The 10,587-nt window shown below is 44.6% G+C and overlaps 1 long non-coding RNA gene across 1 annotated transcript; it reads right to left on the bottom strand.

Annotated features, from left to right (window-relative positions):
• Positions 1-5,252: 5,252 nt before the first annotated feature.
• Positions 5,253-9,406, bottom strand: LOC110204719 (uncharacterized). Its single transcript, XR_002323397.2, has 2 exons — positions 8,797-9,406; positions 5,253-5,349 (listed from the first exon to the last, which is right to left on the bottom strand). It is a non-coding gene; the product is annotated as an uncharacterized LOC110204719 (long non-coding RNA).
• Positions 9,407-10,587: the final 1,181 nt, after the last annotated feature.

Raw genomic sequence — 10,587 nt, 5'->3', positions numbered from 1 at the left:
TTCCAGAAAGTCCAATTTGCATAATGCAAATTTACATAAAGAACCATCTGTCTGTAATCCTTTCTATTCCCATTCAGTTTTTTCCAGAGGTCTTTCATATCTAGGTTTTCTAAAATTCTATTACTCTTTTTAACTTCTTTCTTATTCATTTTATGATTCAGTTTATCTAGCTCTGAGAGGAAAAAAGTTGAGGTGCCCCACTACTACAGTTTTCCTGTCTATTTCTTCCTGTAATTTGTTGAATTTTTCTGTTAAGAATTTGAATCCTATGCCATTTCCCAAATACGTTTACTTTTGACATTACTTCATTGTCTGTCATTCCTTTGAGCAAGAGGTAGTTTCCCTGCTAATACCTTTTAATAGGGATATTTTTGCTTTTGCTTTTTCTGAGATCATGATTGCTACCCCTCCATTTTTCAATTCATCTGAAGTAAACAGCTTCTTCACCAACCCCCTTTTTCACTCTGTAGCTCTCTTTGTTTCAAGTACATTTCTCGTAAAAAAAAAAAAAAAAAACAAAGAAAGAAGCATACATATTTTTGAATACTGGTTTCTAATCCATTTTGTTACCTGATTCCATTTTATGAATGAGTTCACCTAATTGACAGAGTTAGGACTAGTAACTATGCATTTCCTTCCTTCCTATCTTCTTTGGTTTCTCCTTCTCTCTCTCTTTTTATTCTGTCTCTCCTCTAATTTCTGTTTTGCATAGGACAACTGTATTATTTTATCACTCGACCCCTTTATCACCACTTTTTCTTCCTCTTTTCCCACTCTCTTACTTACCTCTCAGGTAACATAGATATTTACGACCAACTGAGTAAGTATATATAGGGACAGACATAAATATAGATATAGATATTTTCCTCTATTAAACCAATTTAGATGTGATTGAGGTTCAAGCATTGGCTACTCCGCCTCTACCATTTTCCACTGCAGGGTAAAAGCTCTTTTTTGCACACCTATTTTATGTGAGATTATGTCCCTCATTCTTTCTCTCTTTTCTGCCTTCTCTCAGAGCATCCATATTTTTTGCCTATCCATTTATTTTCCATCATGCCAACCTAAGTGGCTCACTCTCAAACCTTCTATGTAGAATCCTTCTACCTCCTCTAAGAATGGCAACATTCTTAGAAGATATGTGTATCCTCTTCCCTTATAGGAAAGTACACCATTTAACCTTAATGAGTTGCTTATGATTTCTCTTTCATATTTACCTTTTAATGCTTCTTTAGAGTCTTGTATTTCAAAGTCATATTTGCTCTTCAGTTCTGGTCTTTTCCTCTGAGTTTTTTGATGGCAGATGTGTTTCCCCAGAAAGCAAGCCTGTAGTAAGTAGAATGTTCTCAGAGAGTGTGTCTTCAGCCCCAAATGTCTTGTCCGCTGAGTGTTCAGAGTCTAGATGTGCTTCCCAGAGAGTAAGCCTGTAGTAACTGGAATGTTCTCAGAAAGACTGTCTCCTGCCACAAGTATCTTTTCCTCTGAGTCTTCTCAGAGCGTGTGTGTCTCCACATAGTAAGTATTTCATCCACTGAGTGTTCAGAGCTAGATGTGCTTCCCCAGAGAGTAAGCCTGTAGTAACTGGAATGTTCTCAGAAAGACTGTCTCCTGCCACAAGTATCTTTTCCTCTGAGTCTTCTCAGAGCGTGTGTCTCCACCCATAAGTATTTCATCCACTGAGTATTCTGAGGCTAGATGTGCTTCCCCAGAGAGTAAGCCTGTAGTAACTGGAATGTTCTCAGAGAGACTGTCTCCTGCTGCAAGTATCTTTTCCTCTGTATATTATTTTAGTTATGTTGACTGCCTTTGCTCCCTAAAACAAAAAATATCACTTGTCACATGGCATGGCTCTCAGGGAGGAGGAGAGGAAGAGGGAGGGATACATGGGATACCATCATGTAAGATACTGAAAACATCAATAAAATATTTTTAAAATGAGGTCAAGTATCTAAAGCATATTCATGGAGAAGTGGGCAGGGGAAAGAAAGGGTTTGGATGTGCAGAGAGATTCCTTCCATCTCTGCAGCCTCAGGATCAGGGCTTGGCTTGAGACCTCCAGCACTGAGAGAGGAGAAATTTGGCTGCTCCATTAATCCGCAGGTCTGGCATCCCCTTGTCAGTCTTCTGTCCACTCCCGCTCGGGGTACTGTGTGTCTTTCTTCAGTCCATGTGTCACCTCTCCTTTTCTGTGTGCGGCCATGTCTAGCGATCACATATCTGTCCTCCACTTGCTCTTCCTCTCAGTTCTGGCCAGACCATCATATGGCTGGCCCCAATACCCACCTGATCCTCTTCCTGCTCTTGCTTCTCTGTCCCCAGCCCCCATGAGTCCTTGAACTGTCTGCTGTCCCCTCCCTTCACAGGCATGTGACCCCCTTCCTGCCTCCTCCCTCCTCCCTCTAATCACGTCTGTGGGAAATTCACATTACTTCAAAATCCTTCTACTTATAGGCCTGCCCAATGGTCCACTTACACAAAACAAGAATGGCCTGTACTTGATGGAAAAAAACAAACAAACAAAGCAGATGGCATAAGTGGAAAGCAATTTGGGAGAAACTGGATAGGAGATCAGCACCTCATGCCAAGTATCAAATTAAATTATAAGGGAATACATGAGTTAGATATGATAGTTAAAATAATACAGTAATAAGTGATGAAAATTATAAATAAAAGATATAAATGATCATTAATAATACTCTAGCTTGGACTAGCAACTCACTAATTTATTCATTCTATAGCTATACATTAAGTTCCTCCTTTGTCCTGGGCACAGAGAAAGACAGGTGGCCTAATTAAGCAATCAAGCAGCATTTCTGAAGTACCTCCTGCTTAAGAGGTACACTGCTAGGCTGTGGAGATGCAAACACTAGTGAGGACACAGTCCAGACGAAGAATATCCACATAATGACCTTGACAACACCTTGTATCCAGAGCCCTCGAACTGACCAATCACACTCCAGCCCCTAACTAATAATGGACCACAAAACCAGGCAGTACCTACCACTGCTTACCCTAGAGTAACTTTGGAAGAAATTAACATGCCACCTTTTCTATCAGCGAATTCTAGTCACCCTTACCCTATAAAAAAACTACCGTTATCCCACCTGGGGCTGCTACTGACTTCTTTAAGGAGAAAAGCCCACTGGGGGCAGTAATCCCCAATAAATGCCCTTGCTCACTTTGGAGACAGTCTGAGCAAAACCTTTTGAGACAGCACTGTGACACAAGCCTTGCCTCCCAATCGTCCCTAACCACTAGAAGCTTACCTTCTAATGAGACACAAAATAAATAAAAGTAAATGGAGAATAAATTCAAATAAAGGCAAAGTACAGGCAGTCTGGGAGCCAGGCCACTAGGAGCTGGAAACAAGAAAGGCTTCATGGAATAGGCAATGTTTGAACTGTGTCTGGATGGAAAAGAGGGATTCTCTGATCCCTAAGGATAGAAGGCCAGCTTCAGGGTCAGAAGTTCAAGTCCTGAATTGGAACCATGCTAGCAGCATGACCACAGTCAAGTCACCTAACCTCTTAGTGATCCAGACAACACTGTAAGATCAAAGACATATTCACATGGGCTGTCAGTCTTACTGAGGAGGCAAAAAGATAAAAGAGTGCTTGACTAGGCACACTCTGACTTGCCCTTGCCCAAGGTCACATAACTAGGAAATGCCTGAGGCTGGATTTGAACTCAGATCTTCCTAACTCCAGGCCTAGTGCTCTTACCAATGAACCACCTAGATGGAGGGATTCAGAGATCCCAGAAGACTGGGGCCAAGCCACTGTCCAGGAGGCTGCCTTGAGGCCAGGGAAGGAAGGATAAGAAGAGTGCTCATTCTCAGTGAGCAGAAGTTCTACAAGTGCTCAGTCCCTTCTAAATTCACCACCCACCCTGGGGAAAAGCTCTAGTTGTCCTACCTGAATTAGGAACTCCCCTATTTGCTTTATGTACAGTGGTGCAAGGGTCTGGGAGTGGGACTATAATCACAAAGAGAATGTAAGCTACCTTTAATGTAGGCAGCAAGGGAAGCTTCAACTATCCCATGGGAAAAGTTGGAAGCTGTCTGGACACCCATTGCCTATACAGACTTCTAGGTCACAGTTCAAGGGCAGAGAGGAGAACTTTCTGGCAAGAGGGAACAGGGACCCTGAGGAGCAGGATCCATTACATTCCCAAGGATAAGTGGTTTTTCCTAGGCAATGCAAGAGCACAGACCAGGAAAGCAGTGGCCAAACCTCTCCCCAAATCACATCACTTTGGAACCATCAAAAACTATCAAACTCCAGAACTAGCTCTAAAACAGATAAACCACTGGGTAACTTGATTAACAAAAAGAAAAAAAAATTGCCAGTCTCAAAAATGGAAGAGTAAATCCATAACCAATGATGATGAAATTAAAGCAATGCTAACGAGTTATCTTGACCAATCATATGCCAGTAAAACTGACAATCTATGTGACATGAATGAATAATTACAAAAACATAAGCTGCCCAGTTTAAAAGAAGAGGAAACAGAATACATAAATAACTATCTTAAAGGAAAAAAAATTGAACAAGGCATACATGAGTTTCCTAGGAAAAATTCCAGGACCAGATGAACTGTGAAATTGAATTCTACTAAACATTTAACAAAACATTTCCTCCCAATACTATATAAACTACTTGAAATGAGAGGTAAAGAAGGAATCCTATCAAATGCCTTTTATGGCACAAACATGTTTGTGATACCTAAATAAGGGTGTAGGGATATATACAAACTAAAAATTTTTTGGGGGAGCTGTGAAATGACACATCCATTTTAAAAGTAATTTGGAATTCTGCAAAGAAAAATGTCCAAAGCCTGTAAAACAAAGACTCCATTACACCCCAATGAAGCCATTAATAAGAAAAATGTCCCCATATATTCCAAAATACTTATAATAACACTTTTACGATAGCTATGATTTGGAAACAAAGTAGATGCTCATCAACTGGGGAATGGCTAAACAAGATATGGAACAAGACAAGAACATGAAAGGCATGGAATACTGTTCCCATGCAAGAAGAAATGATGTGTGTGATGAGTACAGAGAAGTATGGAAAAACTTTGTGAACTGATGCAAAGTGAATTAAGCAGAGTCAAAAAAAACCCGGTATATATACTGGGTAACTACAACTGAAGTGGAAAGAATGACACAGCAAAAATTTAAAAGTACCTCTAACAAAATATCAAAGATGAAGTGGGACTGAAAAGGAAACGTGAGAAGACACCATCACCCTACCCCATCCAATAGGTGAGAGGTCCACAGGTGTTACACATTGCACATCTTTTCTAAAAGGCATCAATCAGTTGCACTCACTTTTCTTTTCCTCCCTACAACAAGAAATATGATTTGTTACATGGCATGGCTCTTGAGGATAGGGAGAGGGAGGATACATGGGATACCCTGGTGATGTAAGAAATAGAAAACATAAAAAAAATTCAGAACGAGGTCAAATATCTTAAGGGAAATAATGGAGGAGGTGGAAGGAGGAAAGAAAGGGGTTTAGGTTAGTGATTATCGGGAGCAGATCCAAACTATATTAGAAACTATGGTTGTTGTTTAATCCTGTCTGGCTTTTTCTAATCTCATTTGGGCTTTTTTGGCAAAGATACTGAAGTGGTTTGCCATTTCCTTCTGTGGCTCACTTGACAGATGAGAAACTGAGGGAAACGGGTGAAATGACATGCCCGGGTCACACAGCTAGTAAATGTCTGAGACCATATTTCAATTCAAGGAGATGATTCCTCTGGACTCCAGGCCCAGCAGAATACCTAGCTGACAGGAAAACAATTTCAACTTTTTAAAAATTGAAAAATTGATCGGTGGAAAAGATCAGGTATGCCATGTACAGAAGCCAACAAATAAAATAAAATAGTGTCTAATGAATTCAAAGGCAGTAGTTGGGGGAGAGGGAAGACACTATTTGGTTAAAAAAAAAGATGGCATCAGGGAAAAGCAGTTTGTCAGAAATTTGATAGGTCATCAACACCTCTCACCACCTATCAAATTAAACTACAAATGAATACGTGAACTAGGTATAAAAAGGGAATCAATAGCAAATTAGAGGAGTGAGGAGGAAATTACTTTTCACATTGATGGATAGGGCAAGAGGTTATGACAGAACAAAGAATAGAAAATCACCGAAAATAAAGTGGATGATTCTGCTTCTATAAAGTTGAAATGCTTTTGCACAAACAGATCAAATATAGTCAAAAAGAGAAAGGTAACAGTCAAGTGAGGAAAAACATCCTTGCAGTAAAGATCTCTAAGAACTGTTGCATATGCAAGATACAGAAGGAACTGATTGCAATTTCTAAGATTAAGAACCATTCTCTAAGAGGTCAAAGGAAAGGGCTGTTTTCAAAGGAAGAAATCCAAGCTATCAATAGCCCTAGGACAAAATGCTCCAAATCCCTTATGATGAGAGAAGTGCACACTAAAACAACTCTCTTCTATCCGGCTCTAAATTGTAGAGATCTACAGGTTCAGGAACAGTCCCCTCTTTCTGTTCCACAACAAGGTACATGGATGAAATGCCCTATTCACCAGGCCCTGATGGAAAGCAGAACAAAAAGCCAATATACCATTAAAATTAACCACACCAAACAAGAGGTGACAAAGAGAAGGGGAGGGGAAGAGTTCCTAAACTGTGTCCTCTCTGCCCAGCGCCAAGGCCAAGCCAAGGATAGGAAGAAGAGAGGAAGGGAAGAAGAAAGGATTGAAATATCCACCTGAGGAGGGGAGGAAGGGAACGTCCCCAAAATCTTCTCCCTGCTGACCTCCACCCCACTTCATCTCACCACCCCGCAAGGCCCAGACTTCCAGACAAAGGGCTAGGCAGGCAGGAAGCCCCAGGCAGAAGCAGCCCTGGGGGAGCAGGCACAGGAGCACCCACCCACACAGGCACCCTCCTCCTGCAGTCACACACAGGCACACACAGCTTGTCCTACCTACATACACAACACAGACATAAACAAAAATATTGATACTCCCAGGATCTTCCACCCACCTTTACACATATCCTCCCAAGCACTTATTGGTGAGGGTCGAGGGTCCAATTTATGAAAAGGTGCGGGGAGGGTAAGATAAGGGAAGAGAAGGGGAAGAAAGGGAGAGGCTGAGGCAGGAGCAGGGGAGGGGTCACTTACCTGACTCACAGACACCGTAGGCATTAGTAGGACCCTCAGGATCCATCAGTCTGGAAGACGGGGGTAACGGAGGGGCGGGCGTGGAAGGGAAAGGGAAGGGAAGTGGATGAGGGGCAAGCAGACGTCTAGCTGCCCATCCTACTCACATCCTCCTCTAGAGACAAAGAAACTCACACTTAATAGAAGGTAGAAGCCTCCCCGCCCATCTTGACCCAGTGATATCACTGCAGGGCGGGGCTACCTCCTCCAGAGCAAAGAGGGAAGGGAGGAGGGAGAGGAGCGGGTTTTTGATATCTGATCCAGAGCAGTGAGGGCCCCCCAGACACTTCTCTCTGCCCCCATCACCCAAACTGGCTACGGGAGGGGCCGCAGGCACATCTTCCATCTGGAAGTGGCCCCGGGCTGACCAGGGTCCCAGGTTCCAGAGGGCAGGCTGCTGGGGCTGTGATGGGGGCAGCAGCTGAGCTCAGCCTGCAGTTCTTGAGGGTCGGCCCCTTTACAGAAACTGGGAAGGGGAGGACAAAGAGGGGACGGGAAGGTGGGCAGAGGAGTGCCCTGGGCTCCACAAAAGGGAAGAGCACAGTAGGAGCAGCAGCACCTGCAAAGCAGTAGTGAAAGGGAGTTGGATCCCTCACCACCCCCACAGCAGAGAAAGAAAGGGCCGTTCTGGGGAAGGGGTGGGTCTCAGCCTCATTTCTCCCGCCAAGAGGAGACAAAGATCTGGTCGGGGAGGGGTGGAAGGAGAGGGGAGCACCAAGGGAAGCATTGTGTTCATGTGTGGGTACCCTGGTCTAAATCCTACAGAATATAAACCTTGCAGAGCCTGGACAGGAGGGAGCCACACCCTCCTTTCTGGCTCAGTGTCCTCTACAAAGGGGAGACCAAAACGCTCGAAATCCCTTATAATGAGAGAAGTGCACATTAAAACAACTCTCTTCTTTCAAGCTGTAAATCATAGAGATCTGCAGATTCAGGAACAGTCCCCTCTTTCTGTTCCACAACAAGGTACATGGATGAAATGCCCTATTCACCAGGGCCTGGTGGAAGCAGAACAAAAAATCAATATGCCATTAAAGTAAAGGACACCAGACAAAAGAGGTGACCAGGAGAAGGGGAGGGGAAGAGTCCTGGACTGTGTCCTCTCACCCCAGCCTCAAGGTCAAGCAAAGGATAGGAAGAAAGGAAGAAGGATGGAAACATCCACCTGAGGAGGGGAGGGAGGGAATGTCCCCAGAAGCTTCTCCCTGCTGGCCTCCATTTCACCACCCCCCAAGCACCAGACCTCCAGACAAAGGCCTGGGCAGGCTGGAAGCCTCAGGCAGAAGCAGCCCAGGAGGAGCAGGCACACATGGGTGCACTCACCCACACATACACACGTACACACACTCACACAGACATTCACCCCCCAACACACACATGATTCTACCTACAGACACAACACAGGCATAAACAAAGGTATTCATACTCCAAGTACCTTCCACCCACCCTTACAAATAACTTCCTGATCATTCAGCAAAGCAAAATGGGAAGGGGGAGGCCTCGGCTTCATGAAAATTTTGTAGGGGAGGGAAGAAAAGAAAAGGAGAAGAAAGGAGGAGAATGAGGCAGGAACACGGAGGGGGCACTCACCTCACTCACAGACATGTAGGTACTAGCAGGACCCTCCGGATCGATCAGTCTGGAAGATGGGGGTAATAGAGGGGAGGGGTGCGGAGGGGAAGGAAAGGGGTGGGGGGCACTCGGACCTCCAGCTACTCACCCCACTCACATCCTCCTCCAGAGACAAGGACTTACCAGTAATAGAAGGTGAGAGGGGATGGGAACAGTGACGTCACTGCAGAGCGGGGCTTGTGTCCTCCCAGAGCAGGGGGAGAATGGCGGAGGGAGAGGAGAAGGCTGTGTGACATCAGGCTCAGACCAGTGCGGAGGCCCCCCAGTCATTTCTCTCTGCCCCCGTCACCCAAAAAAGCTAGGGAAGGGGGCCGCAGGTGCATCTTCCATGTGGAGGTGGCCCAAGGGATGAGCAGGGTCCCAGGTTCCTGAGGGTAGGCTGCTGGTGCTGAGGTGGGGGTCACAGCTGAGCTCAGCTTGGGATTGTCTGCCCCTTTATGCAAACTGGGAGAGGGAGGACAAAGAGAGGATGGGGGAGGGAGAGGGATGGGTGTCCTGGGCTCCACAAAAGGGAGGAACACAGTAGCTGCAGCAGCATCTGCAAACCAGTACTGAATGGGACTAGGATTCCTCCCAAACCCCAGAGCAGAGAAAGCAAGTGTGTGTGTGTGTGTGTGTGTGTGTGTGTGTGTGTGTGTGTGTGTGGTTGGGGAGGTCTAAGGAAAGGGCGGGGCTCAGCCTTCTTTCTCTCTGGAGCATGAGAGAAAAGATCTGGGCAGGGGAGGGGGTGAGGGAGAGTGGGGCATCAAGGGAGGCAGCGTGTCTGCCCCCGCTGTTCATGAGTGGGTGCCGTGGGCTAAATCCTATATAACACAAACCTTCCAGAGCCTGGAGAAGAGGGAGCCACACCCTCCTTTCTGGCCCAGTCTCTCCACCAAGGGACCTCATACATTTCTTACTTTCTTTCTTTTTATTTTTTCAGGCAATTGGGGGTTAAGTGACTTGCCTAGGGTCACATAGCTAGTAAGTGTCAAGTGTTTGGTCTGAGGCCGGATTTGAACTCAGGTCTTCCTGACTTCAGGGCCAGTGCTCTATCCACTGCACCGCCTAGCTGCCCCTCATGCATTTCTTTCTAAAACTCTTTCAGATTTGAGGTTTTATTCTCTCCAATACCAGCCACCCTCCCATTAGTGAATTGGCACAGTGGAGAGACACCTGGAATTGGAGGCACAAGACCTAGACTGAAGGTCTGCCTTACTCATTGTGTGGCCATGGGCAAACCACTTAAACTCTCTAAACCTCACTTTTCATATCTGTAAAATGGGGGTGATAATAATACCTAGGCTAAGTAAGTTGCAGGGCGGTTGTAAGGTTTAAAGGAGACATTTTGCAAATGGTTTTCCAAACCAAGAAGCACTATAGAAGTGTTTCTCCTTCTTCTGCTTATCTTTATTATTCATCTCTTCTAGATTTTTGATGCAGTTTACATATCATGCCATTGATTCTTTTCTGTTCAATATTCTTCAGATCATTGCACAGAATTACTGTCTTTTGTAACTCAATAAAAGTATTGGGATGTTAATTCATCTGCTGAAGGCTCCGGGAATACATCTTTAGGACAATTCTAGGAGGAGACAGGATTGTGGGGGTCACATGTTCTTCATGCTGTTCCCACATGGTATTCAGTTCTACCCCTAGGGCTCTATATGTTGCAAGTTTTTCATCCATGCAGCTTAGAGATTAGGAACAGTTGCTATGCTATTAAAAACATCGTTCTTGATTTTTAACACTAAATGAAGTGTTACGTCT

This window comes from Phascolarctos cinereus, unplaced genomic scaffold, assembly GCF_003287225.1.
Source record: "Phascolarctos cinereus isolate Bilbo 61053 unplaced genomic scaffold, phaCin_HiC Scaffold_1004;HRSCAF=1662, whole genome shotgun sequence".
In the NCBI taxonomy this organism is placed as follows: domain Eukaryota; kingdom Metazoa; phylum Chordata; class Mammalia; order Diprotodontia; family Phascolarctidae; genus Phascolarctos; species Phascolarctos cinereus.
Note: the sequence above shows the minus strand (reverse complement) of the source record. Positions and strands in the feature narration are given on the sequence as shown.